This window comes from Schistocerca piceifrons, chromosome X (assembly GCF_021461385.2).
Source record: "Schistocerca piceifrons isolate TAMUIC-IGC-003096 chromosome X, iqSchPice1.1, whole genome shotgun sequence".
NCBI classification, from domain to species: domain Eukaryota; kingdom Metazoa; phylum Arthropoda; class Insecta; order Orthoptera; family Acrididae; genus Schistocerca; species Schistocerca piceifrons.
This window is the reverse complement of record NC_060149.1, coordinates 817,414,824-817,439,214: the sequence shown is the minus strand read 5'-3', so window position 1 is coordinate 817,439,214 and position 24,391 is coordinate 817,414,824. Positions and strand designations below refer to the sequence as shown.

General features: G+C 43.1%; 1 pseudogene; it reads right to left on the bottom strand.

Moving 5' to 3' along the window:
• Positions 1 to 2,444: 2,444 nt before the first annotated feature.
• On the bottom strand, positions 2,445 to 2,616 carry LOC124723892 (annotated as a pseudogene).
• Positions 2,617 to 24,391: the final 21,775 nt, after the last annotated feature.

The following is a 24,391-nucleotide window of genomic DNA, read 5'->3' as shown; positions in this document are numbered from 1 at the left end:
CCACAAGATTCAAAGAAAGGCCATTTCATCTCAGTTGTTGGAGCGTTTTGAGATCTATGGAGAGGCCTTTCTGTCACGGATCGTTACGGGGGACGAAAGCTGGGTGCACCACTTTGCGCCGGAAACAAAAATGTAGTCCATGGAGTGGCATCATCCTCATTCACCACAAAGGAAGAAATTCAAGATAACCCTCTCTGCCGGAAAAGTTACGGTGACAGTCTTCTGGGATTGTGACGGCGTCATTCTCGTGGATGTGATGCCAAGAGTGTCAACCATCAGCTGAGAATCATACGTGAAGATTCTCAATAAACTCAAGAACCGTTCCTGCGTGTTCGATCGTACAAGAATCCAGCAGAAATCTTGTTCCAACACGATAATTCACTACCACACACAATTCTGAGAACCCGGGAACACATCGCCTTGTGTCGTTCCACAATGTCTTCACATTAGTACAACAGAGACAGCGTATGCCTCTGAACATGAGGCGCTTCATTCTGGAACCGCGCGATCACTACGGTCGCAGGTTCGAATCCTTCCTCGGGCATGGATGTGTGTGATGTCCTTAGGTTAGTTAGGTTTGAGTAGTTCTAAGTTCTATGGGACTGATGACCTCAGATGTTAAGTCCCATAGTGCTCAGAGCCATTTGAACATTACACACGCTGTTTGGAGCCAACGTGTTGACAGGGCGCGGAGTGGCAGCGTCGGCCAGTTGACGCTTATGAAGCATTCCTGTGTGTCGCTGTGACTGCGATTACCAGAGACAGCGATACAAAGTTAGGCAGCGCAGCGTTCCTAACTCCGGAGCACGGTTTGAGGCTGACGAGGTGATGATAACGAAGGATGTCCAGTGGATTCTGAGAGGTCGCGCAGATTGGCAGCCATGTGGTTAGGGACGCTGGTTCGAACTCGCCTACTGGTAGCTGTCTGACAGCGAAGGCATGCACCACCGGATGGCGCGATGCTGTGTCGACGACTCGTTGTGGGCATGTTACCACGCGTTTATGTATCGTGGAGGGATTTTGCAGGTCTTCTGTGCCGCCAGCTGCGTATTTTCGGGATGTAATTGGCGCAGCATGTCCTAAATTTCCTTGGCAGGGCGGTACTCCGTCCGTACCGCAACACATTGTATATCGGTGCAGAAAGGTAGTTGTAAATAACACATCAGATGAAATATTCATCATGATAAAATGCTTATCATGTAATGAGACCAGCGATTTGTCAATTCGCAATCATAAAAAACGAAAAAGGACAACTGGTATAAAGTTTGCACTGTCTAAAAAATATGTAACTGCCTCTTAACCGGTATTGTTTCTTCAGTGAGCTGTGCTTCTGTAGACAACATTTCCAAATATCGATAAATGTCCTTCATGGATGGCAGAATATACGCCTCTCCGTATCTTTAAACAATTTATATTCAGTTTTAATCGTTTGAACTTCTTTATTTCCCCTGTAAGTATTTCTACTTTCGTCAGAACACACGCAACGTCTGCCAAAAAAGTAAAATTCGTCACTGTCTGCTTGTTTATGAACCACTATTTGGTTAACAATGTTAATTGATTATATCGTTAATTGTTTGATTAGGGCACTTCTCAGGCACATCTCGTTAGTGAATACTTCCACGTGAGTAGTACGATAAAGCGGGCACTAGGCCATTTTGTTAGTGCAGTTGCCTACATTAGGGGCAAGCATGCAGTCAGGGGTGAACCTGATTGATTTATGACCTTAACCTGTTGTTCTGCTAAATGGATTATGACTCCCTGGTGATAATCTGTCCTTCTGAGAAACCTCCCGCTCCCCCTCCTCCCCCTCCAACCACCCACACCCCACAACCCACATCTCTTTCCTCTTCCTCGCCAATGCGAACACACTTTTGATGTCAAATTAATTGACTTATTAGTTACATATATCAACTAATTAATCCCTCCCCCTCTGGGAAATGCCTCAACCCTCCTTTCCTGCAGCACTTCTCGCCCTGTCCCCCATCTGGAAAATGATGGGAAATGGACTCAGTCTGTGCCGAAGAGGAAGGATATCACGACAGGAAATCCAAAACAATCTCAGTTACAAAGCAGAGGATATACTGTTGATTTATAAAATTCAATTCGCAGGGGTTGGAACTCTCTTTTATTTGGCAGGAAAAGCTCAGGTCCAGAAACTACATGTCCTATCAATTTGATAAGAATGATGTGCCGCCTGCATGGTGGAAGCGATGGCCTATGTACCACAAATATGATAGAGGGCAGGAGCGGTAATAGAACCTTTCATCGCTGAGGCGATATCTTTTTACTAAATTTCAATTTTTCACCTACACAAGGAGAGACGACAGTCGTAAGAAAATCAGACGTATTACCAAATTTATGAAGTGGTACATAGTATAAACATGATATTTACAACTTCTCTGTGCTGTTACCTTGAAAGACTTCGTATGTTGTGAAGCATTTGGTTACTTTAAGGGAGACCAAAAGTGAGGAGGTATCCTGTGACAGAGATCTAGGCACTCCATCATGAGCCAAAAATGAGTTTAATATTCTAGTCCTGTGATGCAGGACGTAACAGATATTAAGCTGATAAGAATAGATTTTTTTTTAACTGATGAGAGAATACTTAGAGGAAATTAGCCTGTGCCATACTGTTACAGGATTTTCACAAGAAGAACGATACTTAAGCAATGTGAAAACGTTTGTATGCTCCAATTTCCTCTGTCTTCGAAAATAATTGGTATAAAAGGGAGAATTCTACGTTTCGTATGAGAAATTCAATATGCACGGTCAACAACATATCTGTCTCGGGTCGAGTGAAGTGGATTTTTAAAAGGGGGGGGGGGGCCCAATGTCGAGGTGGAAATTTTTAAAGTACTGTGCACATCCAAGCCACAGTTTACTTCACAGAGCTCTGTGGCTCGCAGCAGGAAAGGTCGCGAGACTTCAGCGACCGGAAGTTGCGGGTAGTTAGGTACAAAGAATGCGCCCACCTGTCTGATCTTGCCCACGGCAACGGATGCCAGCGAAGTGTCATATGTGCTGGGTGAGCGGTGACAGAAGCGGTCGCGTGTTGCATGGGAAGAATCAGTACGACGGGTTTTTGCACTGGACGATTATTCACTGCCGGCAGCGGTGGCCGAGCGGTTATAGGCGCTTCAGTCCGGAACCGCGCGACTGCTACGGTCGTAGGTTCGAGTCCCGACTCGGGCATGGATGTGTGTGCTGTCCTTAGGTTGGATAGGTTTAAGTAGTTCTAAGTTCTAGTGGACTGATGACCTCCGATGTTAAGCCCCATAGTGCTCAGAGCCCATTTGATTATTCACCCACACAAATTGGACAGTTGACAGTTTGGTGACAGTCGCTCCAGCCTCTGAGCGTTCGGTAAGGTGGGCGTGTGGATGCCGGGGGATGGGCGTGCAACTGCCGGCATGGCCGACTCGGGGGCCGGTCTCTCCCGGCCGATATGGACGGGGTTAGCCTATAGTCTGCAGACGGCACGCACTTCGTGATCGCACGTTTGTGGGATCGGTGGGATTTTTTCACTACATATGTTTAGTGGAAATGTTGTGGTGGAGGAGGGTTTTTTTGTTCTCAAATGTCGGTGCATACAAGACCTCGGATATACAAGGTATTTAGTGACACGATCTATTTGCCACGTAAATTTCATTACTTGATTTGAATAATGTTTGCGTGTGATACGTTGAAAATAAGTTTTATTACGAAGAAGGATCACAGAAAGCTGGAGGTGAGTGTTTAACGCGATGTGTTTGACTCCTGTGAATTGTTAAGCAATTAATTTGACAGGATAGGACAATGGGATTGTTTCACTCTATTTTTGATATTGAAATTGCGTCAGCTCTCCTTCAATCTGCAGCATTACCAATAGGAACACAGTATTACGAGGAGAGATGAAAAACTGCATCTGCGTGTTTGGAGACATTGGGACACACAGACTAACAGGGAGAGGCCTCTTGAGAGAGACAGAGACAGGAAGCGAGTATGGAATTCCCCAATCAACAGAATGTCACCACTTAACGCTTTGCTTGGGGGCTGCGAGATCAAATGAGACCGATATCCTGTCCACGGTCGGTGCTATTTACTAATGTGATCTGTAATTAGGACACTGGTTGGTTTATCCATGCGAGGCGTCACACTGACAATAGACACACACATACGGAAAGCCCCACACAGTGGCTATTATATCGCACTTTATTCCATCCTTCCCTGATTGCAGTTATTACGTCACTGGAAACGGGGCAGAGGGTGCACCCTCGAGCTCTACCCAAGTTGGGGAGCCCTGTCTCCCACAAACTGATTAAATAAGGAACATGCACCAACGTATTATTGACTTCGATTTGAATTTCGTGTCGTGAGATACATAATCAACAATACAGAATGAGTCTCTTTCCCGCCAATTTTTCTGCGAGGTATGGGGAGGGAGGGGGCGAGGGATGTCCAGACACTCTGTGACCAAAATGGTAATGAAACAGAGGATGACAGACTAAAGGCCGAAATACTGAACGTCTTCTTCCAAAGCTGTTTCACAGAGGAAGACTACCCTGTAGTTCCTTCTCTACATTGTCGCACAGATGAGAAAATGGTAGATATCGAAATAGACGACAGAGGGATAGAGAAACAATTAAAATCACTCAAAAGAGGAAAGGCCGCTGGACCTGATGGGATACCAGTTCGATTTTACACAGAGTACGCGAAGGAACTTGCCCCCCTTCTTGCAGCGGTGTACCGTAGGTCTCTAGAAGAGCGTAGCGTTCCAAAGGATTCGAAAAGGGCACAGGTTATCCCCGTTTTCAAGAACGGACGTCGAACAGATGTGCATAACTATAGACCTATATCTCTATCGTCGATCAGTTGTAGAATTTTGGAACACGTATTATGTTCGAGTATAATGACTTTTCTGGAGACTAGAAATCTACTCTGAGGGAATCAGCATGGTTTTCGAAAAAGACGGTCGGGTGAAACCCAGCTCGCGCTATTCGTCCACGAGACTCAGAGGGCCGTAGACACGGGTTCACAGGTAGATGCCGTGTTTCTTGACTTCCGCAAGGCGTTCGATACAGTTCCCCACAGTTGTTTAATGAACAAATTAAGAGCATATGTACTATCAGACCAATTGTGTGATTGGATTGAGGAGTTCCTAGGTAACAGAACGCAGCATGTCATTCTCAATGGAGAGAAGTCTTCCGAAGTAAGAGTGATTTCAGGTGTGCCGCAGGGGAGTGTAGTAGGACCGTTGCTATTCACAATATACATAAATGACCTTGTGGATGCAATCGGATGTTCACTGAGGCTTTTTGCGGATGATGCTGTGGTATATCGAGAAGTTGTAACATTGGAAAATTGTGCTGAAATGCAGGAGGATCTGCAGCGAATTGACGCATGGTGCAGGGAATGGCAATTGAATCTCAATGTAGACAAGTGTAATGTGCTGCGAATACATAGAAAGATAGATCCCTTATCATTTAGCTACAATATAGCAGGTCAGAAACTGGAAGCAGTAAATTCCATAAATTATCTGGGAGTACGCATTAGGAGTGATTTAAAATGGAATGATCATATAAAGTTGATCGTCGGTAAAACAGATGCCAGACTGAGATTCATTGGAAGAATCCTATGGAAATGCAGTCCGAAAACAAAGGAAGTAGGTTACAGTACGCCTGTTCGCCCACTGCTTGAATACTGCTTAGCAGTGTGGGATCCGTACCAGATAGGGTTGATAGAAGAGATAGAGAAGATACAACGGAGAGCAGCGCGCTTCGTTACAGGATCATTTAGTAATCGCGAAAGCGTTACGGAGATGATAGATAAACTCCAGTGGAAGACTCTGAAGGAAAGACGCTCAGTAGCTCGGTACGGGCTTTTGTTGAAGTTTCGAGGACATACCTTCACCGAAGAGTCAAGCAGTATATTGCTCCCTCCTACGTATATCTCGCGAAGAGACCATGGGGATAAAATCAGAGAGATTATAGCCCGCACAGAAGCATACCGACAATCCTTCTTTCCTCGAACAATACGAGACTGGAATAGAAGGGAGAACCGATAGAGGTACTCAGGGTACCCTCCGCACACACCGTCAGGTGGCTTGCGGAGTATGGATATAGATGTAGATAGATGTAGATGTGGGAGGCCCTCTGGTGGTGGCATTGTGCACCAGCTCGATAGATCCTTGCCTTTAAGCATACACTCGAAAATTTTCCAACAAAACGACATCTCCGATCTGCAGTAGTGTAATTATGTGATTAAGATGTGTAGTTTCTGTATATGCCAAATAAAAAAGAGATCCAACCCCTGTGAATTGAATTTTATTAATCAACAGTATATCCTTTGCTATGTAAGAAGAAATTGAAGAAATGTATGACGAAATAAAAGAAATTATTCAGATAGTGAAGGGAGACGAAAATTTAATAGTCATGGGTGACTGGAATTCGGTAGTAGGAAAAGGGAGAGAAGGAAACGTAGTAGGTGATTATGGATTGGAGCTAAGAAATGAATGAGGAAGCCTCCTGGTAGAATTTTGCACAGAGCACAACTTGATCATAGCTAACACTTGGTTCAAGAATCATAAAAGAAGGTTGTATACATGGAAGAAGCCTGGAGATACTGACAGATTTCAGATAGATTATATAATGGTAAGACAGAGATTTAGGAACCAGGTTTTAAATTGTAAGACATTTCCAGGGGCAGATGTGGACACTGACCACAATCTATTGGTTTTGAACTGTAGATTAAAACTGAAGAAACTGCAAAAAGGTGGTAATTTAAGGAGATGGGACCTGGATAAACTGACTAAACCAGAGGTTGTACAGAGTTTCAGGTAGAGCGTAAGGGAACAAATGGCATGAACGGGGGAAAGAAATACAGTAGAAGAAGAATGGGTAGCTTTGAGGGACGAAATAGTGAAGGCAGCAGAGGATTAAGTAGGTAAAAAGACGAGGGCTGGTAGGAATCCTTGGGTAACAGAAGAAATATTGAATTTAATTGGTGAAAGGAGAAAACATAAAAATGCAGTAAATGAAGCAGGCAAAAAGGAATACAAACGTCTCAAAAATGAAATCGACAGGAAGTGCAAAATGGCTAAGAAGGGATGGCTAGAGGATAAATGTAAGGATGTAGAGGCTTATCTCACTAGCGGTAAGACAGATACTGCCTACAGGAAAATTAAAGAGACCTTTGGAGAAAAGAGAACCACTTGTATGAATATTAAGAGCTCAGATGGAAACCCAGTTCTAAGCAAAGAAGGGAAAGCAGAAAGGTGGAAGGAGTATATAGAGGGTCTATACAAGGGTGATGTACTTGAGGACAATATTATGGAAGTGGAAGAGAATGTAGATGGAGATGAAATGGGAGATATGATACTGCGTGAAGAGTTTGACAGAGCACTGAAAGACCTGAGTCGAAACAAGGCCCCAGGAATAGACAACATTCCATTAGAACTACTGACGGCCTTGGGAGAGCCAGTCCTGACAAAACTCTACCATCTGGTGAGCAAGATGTATGAGACAGGCGAAATACCCTCCGACTTCAAGAAGAATATAATAATTCCAATCCCAGAGAAAGCAGGTGTTGACAGATGTGAAAATTAACGAACTAGCAGTTTAATAAGTCCCGGCTGCAAAATACTAATGCAAATTCTTTACAGACGAATGGAAAAACTAGTAGAAGCCGACCTAGGGGAAGATCAGTTTGGATTCCGTAGAAATATTGGAACACGTGAGGCAATACTGACCCTACGACTTATCTTAGAAGCTAGATTAAGGAAAGGCAAATATACGTTTCTAGCATTTGTAGACTTAGAGAAAGCTTTTGACAATGTGGACTGGAATACTCTCTTTCAAATTCTGAAGGTGACAGGGGTAAAACACAGGGAGCGAAAGGCTATTTACAATTGGTATAGAAATCAAATGGCAGTTATAAGAGTTGAGGGGCATGAAAGGGAAGCAGTGGTTGGGAAGGGAGTGAGACAGGGTTGTAGCCTCTCCCCGATGTTATTCAATCTGTATATTGAGCAAGCACTGAAGGAAACAAAAGAAAAATTCGGAGTAGGTATTAAAATCCATGGAGAAGAAATAAACACTTTGAGGATTGCCGATGACATTGTAATTCTGTCAGAGACAGCAAAGGACTTGGAAGAGCAGTTGAACGCAATGGATAGTGTCTTGAAAGGAGAATATAAGATGAACATCAACAAAAGCAAAACGAGGATAATGGAATGTAGTCGAATTAAGTCGGGTGATCCTGAGGGTATTAGATTAGGAAATGAGACACTTGAAGTAGTAAAGGAGTTTTGCTAATTGGGGAGCAAAATAACTGATGATGGTCGAAGTAGAGAGGATATAAAATGTAGACTGGCAATGGGAAGGAAAGCGTTTCTGAAGAAGAGAAATTTGTTAACATCGAGTATAGATTTAAGTGTCAGGAAGTCGTTTCTGAAAGTATTTGTATGGAGTGTAGCCATGTATGGAAGTGAAACATGGATGATAAGTACTTTAGACAAGAAGAGAATAGAAGCTTTCGAAATGTGGTAGATGGGTAAATCACATAACTAATGAGGAGGTGTTGAATAGGATTGGGGAGAAGAGAAGTTTGTGGCACAACTTGACTAGAAGAAGGGATCGGTTGGTAGGACATGTTCTGAGGCATCAAGGGATCACCAATTAAGTATTGGAGGGCAGCGTAGAGGGTAAAAATCGTAGAGGGAGACCAAGAGATGAATACACCAAGCAGATTCAGAAGGATGTAGGCTGCAGTAGGTACTGGGAGATGAAGAAGCTTGCACAGGATTGAGTAGCATGGAGAGCTGCATCAAACCAGTCTCAGGACTGAAGACCACAACAACAACAACAACAACAACATGTAAGTGAGATTGTTTTGAATTTCTTGACGTGATATCCTTCCTCTCTAGCACAGAATGGGTGCTTTTCCTGCTAATTTCCAGATGGAGGAGGGGAGGGTGAAGTGGGGGAGAGGAGGTTCAAATGGTTCAAATGGCTCTGAGCACTCTGGGACTCAACATCTGTGGTCATCAGTCCCCTAGAACTTAGAACTACTTAAACCTAACTAACCTAAGGACATCACACACATCCATGCCCGAGGCAGGATTCGAACCTGCGACCGTAGCGGTCACGCGGTTCGACGCGCCTAGAACCGCACGGTCACACCGGCCGGCGGGGAGAGGAGGACTGGCGGATATTCCAGAGAGGGAGGGGTTAATTGAGTTATGGATTTAATTAATTAATCAATTAATCTGGTATTAAATGAGTGCTTGTATCGCCGAGGGAGGGAGTATTGTGGACAGATGTGGGTGGTGGTTGTTAGAGTAAAAGAGGGAGTGGTGGGGGGTTTCTGAGATGAATGGATTATCTCCAGGGGGTCATAATGCTCTTAGCAGAACCATAGGTTAAGCTCAGAAATCAACCAAGTTTGCACCTGAATGTATGCTTGCCCCTGAACTTATGCTTGCCATTAACGTAGGCAAGCGACACTAACAAAATGTCCTGATGCCCACTTTACCGTACTACTCGTGTGTGAGTAATAATGAAATACATTGGTGCACATGGAAAAACTCCTTACTACGGGGAAAGCGTCTTCTATTAAGTGAAATAGCGCCATTTAGTGTAAGCAGCTCTGTACAACATGAAGAGCACGTGTTCAGTTCGATGGAAATCATCTCTTTGCAGTAAAGCACAGTGTAACAGCTGCATAAATTTCTGTTGTATCCCTAAACTGTGGAATGAACAGCTGCCTCATTAAAGGCAGGGAAAGATCCAACATGCTCATTAATTACAGGGCTACATTTCTCCTCTACTTTCTCTTCCAACTACTTGAAACGCCCGTACTAGATGGAAGCGAGCCTCATTTATGCCACAGCTAATACAACAAGAAGCCTGGTTCAGACCAGGAATATGCTGCAAATCGAGGTCCTAAACCACAAATGAGGAAGGTTTCCAAAATAATCTATTTACTAATATATCGAAGAGAGACCTGTCGACACCATATGACACTATGAACCACAAACGTTTCCTTGAAAATCTTTATACACAGTGGTTGTATTTAAGTTCCAGATTCAGAATGCTATTAACAAAAAAATTAATGAAAATTTCCTTACTAGATGGCGCTGTATGCGTCATAGCGTCAATGAGTTTGACAGATCAATCGCAATATGGCGTCAATGATGTGAGTTGCACATTAAACCAGCAATGCTATGCAGTGTGCACGACCATACAAATACGGCATTCAACAGTTGTGGCAGTGTTAGTTATGTAAGCCCATCCACCACGAGAAGATCGTACCAAATCGGATGCGAAAAAATCAGTTTTTAACAGTCCAGGGACTAAAAACCTAATGAAAAGCAACAATGACATTGGTATTTAACTGTCCTGAGACCAAGAACCGCATAAAAAGCAACAATGAAATCGGCTTTTAACTATCGTGAGACTGGCACAAGTCCACTCTTTTCTGCCACAAGTTGAAATGAAGAGAAGGCGTGTTCCACAGCAGATCGGAGTGTCTCAGGAACCACATTCACACTGTGTTGCACAACGCGCGCTTTAGTGCAGTTACGTTTGCAATCGAAGCACTGAACACAGCATCTTTCAGATAACCCCACAGCCAGATGATAAGGGCAGCCAGACTGCATTTGCAAAATGCCTCTGCCGCAGCTGCTTCACAGGGCGTGCAATGTGCGAAGGAGCAGCATCTTTTATAAAAATGATCCTACTCACACACCCACGTGTTGAAGGGTTGGAATGACGTTAGTGCGCGAAAGACTCTAATAGCGTTTGCCAGTTATGGAAAAGATAACAGGACGCGCAGGACACATCTCCTCCTACGTTTACCGACACCGATAACTGGAGCCACGCAGTTGCCTTTGCATGATTAAGTGGTACCATTTGATGAGGGAACGGATTTTCCGTTGCTCGTGTTCTGCAGTTCTCTCTACTGACATGTCTTTGGAGATGGAGATGGACTTCGAATGTCAACAAAATGTTGCACGGCCATTCATAGTCCATTTCCACGCGAGCAAGATATTCTAGAGCTAACTTTTGCCTTACTGACAGGTCAGCATGAAGCAACTCCTGAACATGGGTAATTTAACATAGATAGCAATGTAGGATGTTTCGTAGAATTTTATGCACTGTGCCGACAGGCATAGCCAAAGTTGGGGTAATTCCTTTTGCTCTGGATGTTTGCATAGCACCGTTCGACCCCTCCTAGAATGCTGGGGCCACATCTTCTACTGACGTCGGATCAATTGTTATTCACCCTGTGCCACATTGCACATCAAAATAATCTGCCTTTTTGCATTTCGTAATCATTTTCTCCAGACCCTAGGCTGAAATTTGTCGGCGTTCTGAGCAATGTTTCGTTTTTTACAGCGTTTTGAAACTGGAACTTTAATTATAATCCCCGCATACATCTTTTTTGAACTAAGTATTTTTCGACTAATTGGACCACTACTTTCATAATATTTAAATGGTCAGTCAGTTCTCTAGGATACCAGAATTTACTTGGTGCAGATGGTTTTCACCCCAGAGCAGAAGATCGAACCTTTAAACGAGTCGAATATAAATTTAAAAACCGTAAAATTACGCTTGGCTCTCATGTCACCGCTTAATGCAGCACTTCCAAACTGGTACCCACCTCATGCAGACGAAACTACAGACATTAAACATACGTGGAGACCTGACAGATGCTCAGTCGGCCATGAGTAGGTGATGCGCCGCTGAAAACCAATAATTTTTGGGTGAATCGGATAGTAAAGTTATGGTCGCGGATGGGAAAGCTCCAGGCTCCAGTGCTGGTGTGGTACAGTCTGGAAGGATAATTCAGAATTCATTTTAATACTACGAATTTCCAGTCAGTTCAAATTATTGCAGATACCAAATATTTTGTCGTAAATTCTCCCTGGTATAATCATCATCGACGTACACTGCTTTTTGTTTCCATGTTTGCTGTACAAGTAAGAAATTTCGTAACTTGAGGCACGATATATATGGAAAACCCCGACCACTGTTGACATAATGAAATAAAACACTGCCTGGATCACTTTATTTACTAAATATGGCGATCCAGAACGTGTCTTCTTCAATCATACTGTCAACAGTTTTCCAAGAGTCATTCTTTCTCGTCTTTCACTACACAGATAGGTTTGGGTCCTATTTTACCACCATTAGAGGGTGTTTTTTTTCTTACGGATATCGTGAAAAAATAATTTTCCTAGCACATAGACTATTTACATAATATCGAAATTATTCTATAATGTCAAGTCGAAAATTTTAGAATGATGTTGTGGTCTGGGGTTAAGGAAGCTACAGGGTATCATGTTTCATTTGTCATTAATATTTGAACGTAGGCCTAAAATATCTTCCAGAGAGGGAAAGTTACTTTCTTTTGCAGAATGGTTCAAATGGCTCTGAGCACTGTGGGACTTAACATCTAAGGTCATCAGTCCCCTAGACTTAGAACTACTTAAACCTAACTAACCTAAGGACATCACACACATCTATGCTCGAGGCAGGATTCGAACCTGCGACCGTAGCAGCTGCGCGGTTCCGGACTGAAGCGACTAGAACCGCTCGGTCACAGCGGCCGGCTTTCTTTTGCAGGAGTAGACTTCTGCGAGTACATAATTATGAATAGCTCCGGTAATGTTCAGAGTAAAACAACGTTTTGTTTCTACGTACGCTAGATGCAGTGTTTGTGAGGTTCCGAAAATGTACAGGGTGAACTCTAACTTCAACGACAATGTTAGAGAGGTTGTTGAGGGACAATTTTTAGTACTTGTTTTGTAAATAAAATAAGGCATTAGAACACGAAAAGGCGAAACGCGTATGAGATAAATAAAGTAACTAGCAGCAGGAAAAAGGCAGTTTTATTTACAAATCAAGTATCTATACGATTGCTGCGGAGGATGGCCACACAAACTTGTAAATTTTTTAGTATTTTGGTATGAGGGAAGCATGCTCACCGGTGGCTCGTTACGGGGTAATTGCATTTCGGATGATTACTTACCCCCATTTATCTTTGTATCCACATTGCACTGAAAAGATCTGCAAAATATTGCAAAAGTTGACTTATGTATTGTGCGTCTTTTTTAGAGTCCTGTGCCTCCATCTGTAAAACGGAAACCTTATAGGATGAATTTGTTGTCCGTCTGTCTCTCCGACTGTTAAGATTCGATTTCCTCACTAACGGACAGACTTACCAATTCCAAATTTATATCAGATAGTAATTTCTATAATTTCTTGGTAGTGTAAAAATTATAAGCTTCTAAGTCATTTCAGTCAAAAGATAGATCCATTTATGTCACATATTGTGGTACTTGCAAATTCATTCACCAAAACCAATGGGGTAATTCCTGGGTTGGGTTGGGTTGTTTGGGGAAGGAGACCAGACAGCGAGGTCATCGGTCTCATCGGATTAGGGAAGGATGTCGGCCGTGCCCTTTCAGAGGAACCATCCCGGCATTTGCCTGGAGTGATTTAGGGAAATCACGGAAAACCTAAATCAGGATGGCCGGACGCGGTATTGAACCGTCGTCCTCCCGAATGCGAGTCCAGTGGTAATTCCTGTTGAAGCAAGGTTTTACAGTACAAGTGAAATAAAACAAAATCGGAAAACTGTTAAATTGTAATTATATCGCATACAAACATCTTTTTGCCATTAGAACATACATTGGACTCATCTTCCATCGGAAGCATAATAGACGAACACAACTGCATGCAAATATAAAGTTTTAGTCACGTTTTAGCAAGTAAATATAAGTATTTTATTATATTTTCTGTATCTACATGTATAAATTGAAGTCCCTTGCTCGCTTGTTTTTGTATGTTCGGGCTAGTCCGAGGAAATATTGTGCAGATTTTGATACGGTCTTGGAATTTCTGGAACCGATATCGAGCGATTGAACTTGAATTCACGATTTTATTTTTGGATGTTTTCCCTCTTGCTCTCCCAGAAACTCTTCATCCCCTCAGAACGTCCTCTCTTCCGTTCGTCTGCCCCCTTTTTACCAGGTTGTTGCGTTATTCTTTGCTGGAACTTCACATTTATGATTTTACTCCGGCACTCGTTGCGGTCTTCGAGATTTTCTAACTTTATCTGTTGCATGTCCCTCTGGGCCTCCTTTAGCAATTCCGTGCTGCATTTACGATTTTTTATAATTTCGAGTAGTTTCTTTGCTGTTCTGGTATTCTACTGCAAATGTCTGTGTAGAACTTTGCTTGGCGTTTCCAGATTTCTTCGGTTATTGTATTGGTGTTTTGATAGAGTTCGTTCTGAGGTCTCTTCATTCAAATGCCGTTTTTGTTGATTGCTCCGTAAATCTTCCTAAGAATTTTTCGTTCCTGTCTTACTATTTGCCTCATTTTTGAGTGAGCGCCTATTACCATTGTTTCACCTGCATGTATTGCTTCTGGAAGAATCACACTTTTGTAATGTCTCAGTTTTGCGTCTGTCGAAATGCATTTCTTGTTGTAGTAGGCCCATGTTAATTTACATGCCTTTTGCAGCTTGCTGATCCTTTGTTCATTGTCGATTCTGTTTGCTCCTGATGACTTTGTAGTTTCGCCATGATATTTGATGTGCTGACTTATGTGATGTTACCGTGTTTCGTGATTAGCGGGGAACTATTTTCTAGCCGTCTTTCCATATACCAGGTTTTTTCATATGAAATTTACAATCCAGTTTTCTGTGCAATTTCATGTAGTTTTTAAACTGCGTGAATCGCTTCTGTCCTGTTGTTTGTGATAATTGCCATATCGTCCTCGAAGGCAAGGCATTTTACTTTAGTGCGGTTTTCCTTTCTGATACCAATTGGGGCACTTTTTACATGAGGTTCGCATTCTCTGATGATCTTTTCTAGATCAATACTGAATAGAATTGGGGATAGCCTTACTCCCGTTCTAGTTTCAAAGTGTTCCGATATCTCAGCCATGAATTTCACTTTGGAAGTTGTTCTTGTAAGTGTCTGTACTATGATTTCCGGGTCTTTCGGTCGATTCCGAATCCTTCCATGGTTTTAAAGAGAGTTTCACGGTGTATTGAGTCATTAGCTTTCCTGTAATCGATGAATGTAATTACTGTATTTCTGCATTTTCTCATTTGTAATATCGTCTTTAGGCTCCAGATCTGTTCCGCACATGATCGCCCTTTTCTGAATCCGGCCTGGTATTCACCAAGTAGTGGATTCGCCTGGGGTTGTATTCTGTTTAGAAGTGCTTTGGAGAGGATTTTGTACGCCACTAGGAGCAGGGAGATTCCTCTGTAGTTGTTGATGTGGGTCTTTTCACCCTTTTTACGTAAAGGGTGGATCAGAGCGTATTTCCTGTCTTCTGGTATTTTCTCTGTCTCCCATACGTCTGAGATTAGGTGATGAAGTTTCTGCGTTAGTGTAGGAGCGTTCAGTTTCCAGAGTTCTGTGATAATCGCATCTTCTTCCGGTGCTTTGTTGTTCTTGATCTGCTTGATTATCGACGTAATTTCTGCGAGATCTGGGGCTTTTGAGTCCGAGTGTGTGAATACCGGGAGTGTGAAGTCAAGTTTTTCCTGTGGTGGTTCATAGTTAAGAAGGGAGCAGAAATTCTGGGCTAATATTTTGCAGTTGTTTTTTGAGTTGGTAACCAACGGACCATCGGGTCTTTTGAAGCGCAGAGTGGGTTCTTGGTATCCCTGTGTTCTCTAAACGTCTTTCAGAAATTTCTTGTATTATTTTTGGCGGGATCCTGTTGGATTTCGTGGAGTCTATTGTTGTCATACCCTCGTTTTTCTCTTCGAATCGCCTTTGCAGTCTGTTTTCGAGTTCTAAGAAAATTGTCCCAGTTTTCCTCGGTTTTGTGGCTGTAGAATTTTTTCCAGGCTGTTATACGGTTATCTATTGCCTGATCGCAGACTTTGTTCCACCAGCGGTCATTTCTGGTGCGAGGCGGTTGTCTTAGTTTCATGGCTTCCTGAATTTTCCTTGTTAGTTTCTTCCAGTCTATCGATTTTATCTGATTAATTTGTTTGATGATTTGTGTTTTGTTGAGTTTCAGGTATTCCGGATCCGCCTTCATGTCTTTAGGTGGGTATTTTTTCTTTCTATTGGGTTGAAAATTTGTCTTTATTTGTACGAGATGATGGTCTGATTCAAAATCGCCTTTGCGAGGTCTGATGTTTAGAATTTCTTTCGTATTTTCCTTGAAAATCGCGACGTGATCAATTTGGTATTCGCCGTGCCTCAGACTGCGCGACCTCCACGTAGTTAGCTTGTTTGTAGGTTTTTGAAATTGGGTGCTCATAACTTTTAGTCCGAAGTTCCTGCAGAAGTTAATAAGTTTCTCACCGGTATTGCTGGTACGTTTGTGTTTGATATAGGGGCTTGTAGTATCTCTCAATTTTCTCTCTTTTCCTAACTGTGCGTAAAAATCGCCCAATAGAATTTTCAAATGGTGCCTTGGTAGTTTGTTGGTTTCTTCTTCCAGAGTTTCCCGGAGATTATCCACGGCTTCAGGATCGGTTTTGTTATGTTGATTTGTAAGGGGATGCATATTGATTAGTGTATAAGCTTTATTAGCTGATTTTACAGACAGTAATAAGATTCTTTGATTGGGAGAGGTGAACTCGATCACTGAATAGAGCGTTGAGCTGTGCACGGCGAATCCGGTTCCCAGGAGTGGTAGTTTGTAACCTTTATCGCAGATTTGCCCTTGTAAATTCTGAATTTCTCTGTGCTGAATTGTCCTTCGATAGTAAATCTGGTCTCTTGTAGTGCGATGATTTTTATGTCAAATTTTTCCATGGTGCTGGTGAGATCTTTTAATTTGCTTGTTTTGGTAAGGGTGTTCACATTAATTGGCTCTGAGCACTATGGGACTTAACATATATGGTCATCAGTCCCCTAGAACTTAGAACTACTTAAACCTAACTAACCTAAGGACATCACACAACACCCAGGCATCACGAGGCAGAGAAGTTCACATTAATTGTGGCAATAAAATTCTTATGTTTAGTCTTGTATGTGTTAAGAGTTCCTGAGAAGCTCCCATTCTTTTCCGCATGGTGTCCCTGATCCCCCAGAATCCAGTAATCAGTTTATCGACTAGCGGCTGGGGTAATGACTCAATGATCGTCTTTTCCATCATGAGTTTAAGTTGAATTTCAGTTTTTGTGGTGATCTCGACTGAGATCACATGTGTACGACTCGATTTTTGAGTTCGTAAAGACTTTAGTGCAGCCGCCTCAACTACATGTACAGACGCTGATCAGTGGCCGTCGGATTCCAAACAGACGCTAGTGGGTTTGTGATGTTTGTTAGTTTTTGGTCCACCTTGAGTATTTCATTTCCCCAGTACCACCTATATTTAGGAGGCTTTCCCCTATTCGCCACACGCGGAGGCGCCCAATGGGGGTACTAACAATCCCACACGGGATATATATAATGAAGTTTGCACGGAACTCTCAGTGCGCGAGTACTACTTGCACTTGATCAATAGAATTTTCGAAGGAAACAAGTTCCATTCACTCAAGGTACTTTACGGCGATACTCGCTAAACGCGTGTAATTGATATTCACTGTCATCGCTACTGAATATGACGTAAGTCCGTCATCAGAGCGAACGCATTTATGATCCCCTTTCCTGCGTTGCCACAGAAGCACGTAACGGCCTCCTCTTGTACTGGAATAGCCGGACTTCTAAGGGGCCAGAAAGCGTCTTACCGCATCAAAGCAGAATGCAGAATTCTAAAAATGCCCGCCAACCTGGGCCCTTCAAGTGATATTGTGGTCCCAGCGCAAAGGCAGCACGTGGATCGGTAGAACGTGGATCGCGCGTCCTCTTCCTTTGAGTTTTTAATGGGACTGCTAATAAACTGGCTAAGGCTCACTATTACTGAAGTTTTAACTCCAGAAGTTTATTGGGATGCAGCCTGCTTTCTATTCTGCATTTTCAGTCAGATAAAACATAAAAACGGTCACAGAAATGGAGTAGTAAGATACATACTTCTGCAAGAGTCATACGTTGAGTTACTAATCATCTTTATTATTCTCAAATACTCGTATTAATCCCTGTGCACTATTAAACATGTCAGAAAATAACTGTAAATGTTTCACAAATCAAATTACACTTTCCAAGCTGAGTTTTATCCTACCTTGCTCGCAGAGTTGCGATCTTGGACGCGCACTGCCATTCATAGGATTAGGCACTTCCTTCCGAACTGCAGGTCTGTCTGGCTACTGTACTATTTGGTCCCTGTTTAACGGATAACTGCAACAGCACGAATCGATTCGCTGGGCGGTCATTTGGTGTGTAGCTAGTGACACACAAAGTGATTCGGCTCTTACTCATTACTCAAATACTCTCCAAAAATTCATACAAAAATAAAGTTTTGATTGTGATGACAGCTTAGTATTAAGCGGTTTTTCCCATTTGTTATGAATAAAACCGACACTATACTTTACTAATAGTTAATGAACGAAAATGCTAATTTTGTATAGCATCAATTCCTTCATCTTCTATCACAACATTTGTTACGGAACCGTTTTCCCCATACTGTAACGTAACTGACGTAAAACCCGAAGTAAAAAGACAAAACAAATCTGTATTAATGAATCCCCAAAGCATCATAAACTTGGCTGCAAGTGAGGGGACACGCCGTAGCTCATAAAATCTGGCAGGAAAATAGCCCCAGCAGAATTCGTGGAATGCACGGTCAAACACGCAAGAAAGCATGCATTTAAGTGTTGTATGTTGTCTTGGCGCCGAACTCAATAAGAGTCATAATGCAGACTGTATCTCCAAGCTGCGCAGGGACAGCGAAGACTTTAATAGTGAACTGTGTGGTCTAGGAATGCATGCTGTTTCCAGAAATACTATTATTGTGCAGTATGTCAGAATTCGCGGCAATACGCAGGATGTTAAGACAACACCTTGTAGAGTACACTTAGGTGGCAAAAGTCATGGCATACCTCTTAACATCATGTCGAACCTCCTTTTTCCCAGCGTACTGCAGCAACTCGACGCGGCATGGATTCAACAAGTCATTGGAAGTGCTCGATGAGCAGGGCCTAAAGCAGTAGGTTTATATCTATGCTGACACACCTGTAACGCTGCAGGCAGTTAGGAATTAACTAGTAGGAAGATATTAACAATTAGTAAGTAGATTTTAGCTGTAGTCTGCCTATTGTCTTCTAGTATTCTGTCTGTAGCTTACAATAATTAAGATAGCATAATATAATAACAATAATAAACAGAAATAGCTGCTGAACATCATGTATGTAGATCAGTTAAGACCCACTAATCACTAAGGTAGTGGGTTCTATTGTATAAATATTAATTAATGCTGAATAAAGATTTTTTTTTTTTAAAAAAAAAAAGTCATTGGAAGTTCCCTGCACAAATATTGAACCATGCTGCCTCTATGCTGCCCTAATTGCGAAAGTGTTACCGGCGCAGGATTTTGTGCGCGAACTGATCTCTCCATTATGTCCCATAAATGTTCGATGGGACTCATGTCGGACGATCTGGGTGGCGAAATCATTCGCTCGAAATGTCCAGAATATTCTTCAAACGAATCAGGAACAACGATGGCCCGGTGACGTGGCACACAGTCTTCTATAAGAATTCCATTGCTGTTTGGAAACCTGAAGTCCACGAATGGCTGCAAATGGTCTCAAAGTAGCCAAACAAAACCATTTCAGTTTGACCAGAGGACCTTGTACGTTCTATGTAAACACAGCCCACACCATTATGTAGCCATCACGAACTTGCACGTTGATGGGGTCAGCACCACACTCGAACCCTACTATGAGCTATTATCAACTGAAATCCGGACTCATCCGACCAGGGCACGGTTTTCCAGTCGTCCAGGGTCCAACCGATATGGTCACAAACTCAGGAGAGGCGCTCCAGGCGATGTCGTGCTGTTAGCAAACGCATTCGCGTCGTTCGTTTGCTGCCGTAGCCCACTGACACCAAATTTCGCCGCACTATCCTAAGGGATACTGTGGTGTCGATAGTTCCGATGCCACAGCGTAGGTTTGCAATGCGAGAGCTGAAGATCTTTGCCGATCACAGCGCCCTCTAGCCGGCGCTTTGCTGCTCTACGAGCGCCGCTCGACTTTCGCCCAGTTCATGCAGAGCAGACGGCCGAGAACCATCGCTTTAGCTTACAAGGGGAGGCCGCCAATTGTGAAATTCAGATTCGATTCATACTGCGCATAATAAAAGCGGGTCTAGTGCAGCAGGGGATACAACCCGTCGGCTTTGGACAATGACGTCACAAGTCGCCAGATAGCAGTTTACCATTTTCGCTTTTGCTGTTATGTTTCAGTTTCGTTTTTTTACTGATTGCTTAATAAAGTGGATCTGTTTATTCTATCTCGTGAGATTTTTTTTAAAAAAAGCCAAAAAACACTTATCAGCCACTGAAGGGAGCTACAACACTAAGAAGAATCGCTTCTCGATTGGCGACTTGTGACGTCAATGTCCAAAGCCGACGGGTTGTATCCCCTGCTACACTAGTCCCATAAAAGCTCATGGCCAGAGGTGTAATGTGGCAAAGCACCAAGATGCACTTCTCAGCCGTTGTCGAGAGAATCGACAGTTAAAAGAAACCGTTGCGGTGAAATACTCTCTACGATTAGCGATTTTCTACAGCATCATAGCGCAGCGGTAAGCGCTGGGGTTCGTAATCCGAAGGTCGCCGGATCGAATCTCGCGCCATGCAGTATTTTTTTATTATTAGTTTTTTGCAATTCACACATATATATATATATATATATATATATATATATATATATATGTATATAAACTATTAATGAATTGCTTATGCATGTTGGTGAAGGCGGATCGCTCTCCAATTGTACCGCCTCCATTTTTCCGTTTCTTTGACAGGGTGTACCAAAGCTGTCCCGTCCGCACTGATTTTCGACGATGTTATAAGTTGCGCTAGGGACCGCATCTACCTTCTTTCGAAGTTAGCAGGCAGCTACGCTATTATGGAGCGGCTCGTTTCGGCCCATTCAACATCTGTCTTTCAAGTGTAACGAGCGAGTAACGGAGTTTATATTTCATACCTGCCACAGCAAGTTTGTGTTCGTGGGGTCTCTATTCTAATTCGAACGTTTGACTTACGCTATACGTATTCGTTTCTACGTCTTCCGTTAACTGTACGTGGTTAACATTATGAAGACAATTAATAACATTTGTGAAATACAACTTTGTTTGCGGAAAACATAATGATGTTCGAAGTCGCCAGTTTTTACACGACAAACGACTTTCAACAACTTATTATATGCATAATTGTTGCAACTGATTGCCGGGAAATATATATATATATATATATATATATATATATATATATATATATATATATATATGAATTACAAAAACAAATGCTAAAAAAAGGTTGCATGGAGCGAGATTCGATCAAGCGACCTTCGGATTACGAACCCGAGTGCTTACCGCTGCACCATTACGCTGTAGAAAATTACTAATCATAGAGAGTATTTCACCGCAACGGTTTCTTTTAACTGTCGATTTTCTCGACAACGGCTGAGAAGTGCATCTTGGTGCTTTGCCACATTACACCTCTGGCCATGAGCTTTTATTATGCGCAGTATGAGTCGAATCTGAATTTCACAATTGGCGGACTCCCCTTGTTAGCTTGATATTGAGACTTTCTTATCTGGACTTTGGCTTTGCGCCTACGTGCTCACCTGTATCAAAGATACATAATTCAGTTATATATGTTCATACACGAGTAAAAAATGTCTTTTACTTTACGTGTAGCACCGACGTGCTTTACCTCACCTGCTCCTACTCGCTTCATTTCATTCGGCCTCTTTGTCAGATTTCAGGAGCAGACCCACGCGCCGATTTCCAGACGGGACACAAGAGATACATCCGTCGTACGTCCCACATTGATTTATGCGGTTATTTCACGAAGTGTTGGTTGTCTGTTATCACTGACAACTCAGCGCAAATGCCGCTGCTCTCGGTCGTTAAGTGAACGCCGTCGACCACTGCGTTGAACGTGGTGAGAGGTAATGCCTGAAACTGGGTATTCTTGGCACCGTCTTGACATTGTGGATCTTGGAATACTGAATTCCCTAACGATTTCCGAATCGAAATGTCCCAAGCGTCCAGCTTCAACTTCCATTGCTGGTTCAAAGTCAGTTTATTCCCGTCATGCAGCCGTAACCACGTCGGAAACCTTTCCACACGAATGACTCGAGTAAAAATGACAGTTCTGCCAGTTCACTGCCCTCCTATTCCTTGCGTACACGATACTACCACTATTTGTAAAGCGCATATCACTATCTCATGACCTCAGTGTAGAATGGCAACGGCAAGTTTAGTACGTCTTTTGAAGATTGTGAGACACCGCCACCACGTTCATGGCGCCGCAAAAACCTCAATGTTTAATGAAATGAAATACAAAGCCAACTCCATTGTTCAACCTAAACACTCAAAAATGGCAGTAATAAACAGCGCTACTGGCCGACACACGGACCTCGACAGGAAGAAGGAGAGAACAGGACACAGTTTTGGTGCACCAAGTATAACAATTTTCGTAACCGGATAACCACCTGAAATGAGACTAAGGGACGAAGACCAGAGCCATTTAAGGCAAGTTCAAACTGATCGGCACTCACAATATTTATTGTTAAGCCGATCAAAATTGCGTGGCCCCAGAAAAACCCGGAGAACCAAATCTTCCTTGTCGGAAGCCAACAGTAGACAGTTACACTACTGGCCATTAAAACTGCTACACCAAGAAGAAATACAGATGATAAACGGGTACTCATTGGACAAATATATTATACTAGAACTGACATGTTCTTACATTTCGCGCAGTTTGGATGCATGGATCCTGAGAAATCAGTACCCAGAACAACCACCTCTGACCGTAATAACAGCCTTGATACGCCTGGGCATCGAGTCAAAAAGAGCTTGGATGGCGTGTACAGGTACAGCTGCCCATGCAGCTTCGACACGATACCACAGTTCATGAAGAGTAGTGACTGGCGTATTGTGACGAGCCAGTTGCTCGGCCACCATTGACCAGGCGTTTTCAGTTGGTGAGAGATCTGGAGAATGTGCTGGCCAGGACAGCAGTCGAACGTTTTCTGTATCGAGAAAGGCCTGTACAGGACCTGCAACATGCGGCCGTGCATTATCGTGCTGAAATGTAGTGTTTCGCAGGGATCGAATGAAGGGTAGAGCCACAGATCGTAACACATTTGAAATGTAACGTCCACTGTTCAAAGTGCCGTCAATGCGAACAAGAGGTGACGGAGACGTGTAACCAATGCCACCCCATACCATCACGCCGGGTGATACGCCAGTATGGCGATGACGAATACACGCTTCCAATGTGCATTCACCGCGATGTCGTCAAGCACGGATGCGACCATCATAGTGCGGTAAACAGAACCTGGATTCATCCGAAAAAATGACGCTTTGCCATTCGTGCACCCAGGTTCGTCGTTGAGTACACCATCGCAGGCGCTCATGTCTGTGATGCAGCGTCAAGGGTAACCGCAGCCATGGTCTCCGAGCTGATAGTCCATGCTGCTGCAAACGTCATCGAACTGTTCGTGCAGATGGTTGTTGTCTTGCAAATGTCCCCATCTGTTGACTCAAGGATTGAGACGTGACTGCACGATCCAAAAAATGTTCAAACGTGTATGAAATCTGCTAAGGTCATCAGTCCCTAAGCTTACACACTACTTAAACTAAACTATCATAAGGACAAACACACACACACACCCATGCCTGAGGGAGTACTCGAACCTCCGCCGGGACCAGCCGCACAGTCCATGACTGCAGCGCCTTTTTTTTTCTTTTTTACCGCACCGAGACTCGAACTTGGGACCTTTGCTTTCGCGGGCAAGTGCTGTACCAACTTTTTTTTTCCAATGTCAGGCTTACCACCTTTCCTGAGATACCTTTTGCCGGCCGCGGTGGTCTCGCGGTTCTAGGCGCGCAGTCCGGAACCGCGCGACTGCTACTGTCGCAGGTTCGAATCCCGCCTCGGGCATGGATGTGTGTGATGTCCTTAGGTTAGTTAGGTTTAAGTAGTTCTAAGTTCTAGGGGACTGATGACCACAGCTGTTAAGTCCCATAGTGCTCAGAGCCGTTTGAACCATTTTTTTGACATACCTTTTGTTGTACTACCGCATAAATAGTGTCTACAGTGTCCATATGTTGACAACTAGTGACTAATTAGAAAATTAATTAATTAAGGAAATGAATAAAACTGAAAATGCCCAAATGAAATACATGAAGGCACTGCGGAGAGTACAAATACAAAAGAAACATGCTCCTGTAGCAATAAAATGAAATTCGTGTCGGGGGCGACACCTGCTCACGACCCGACGTTCGATAGAGCAAGAGAGCCATCTATCGACT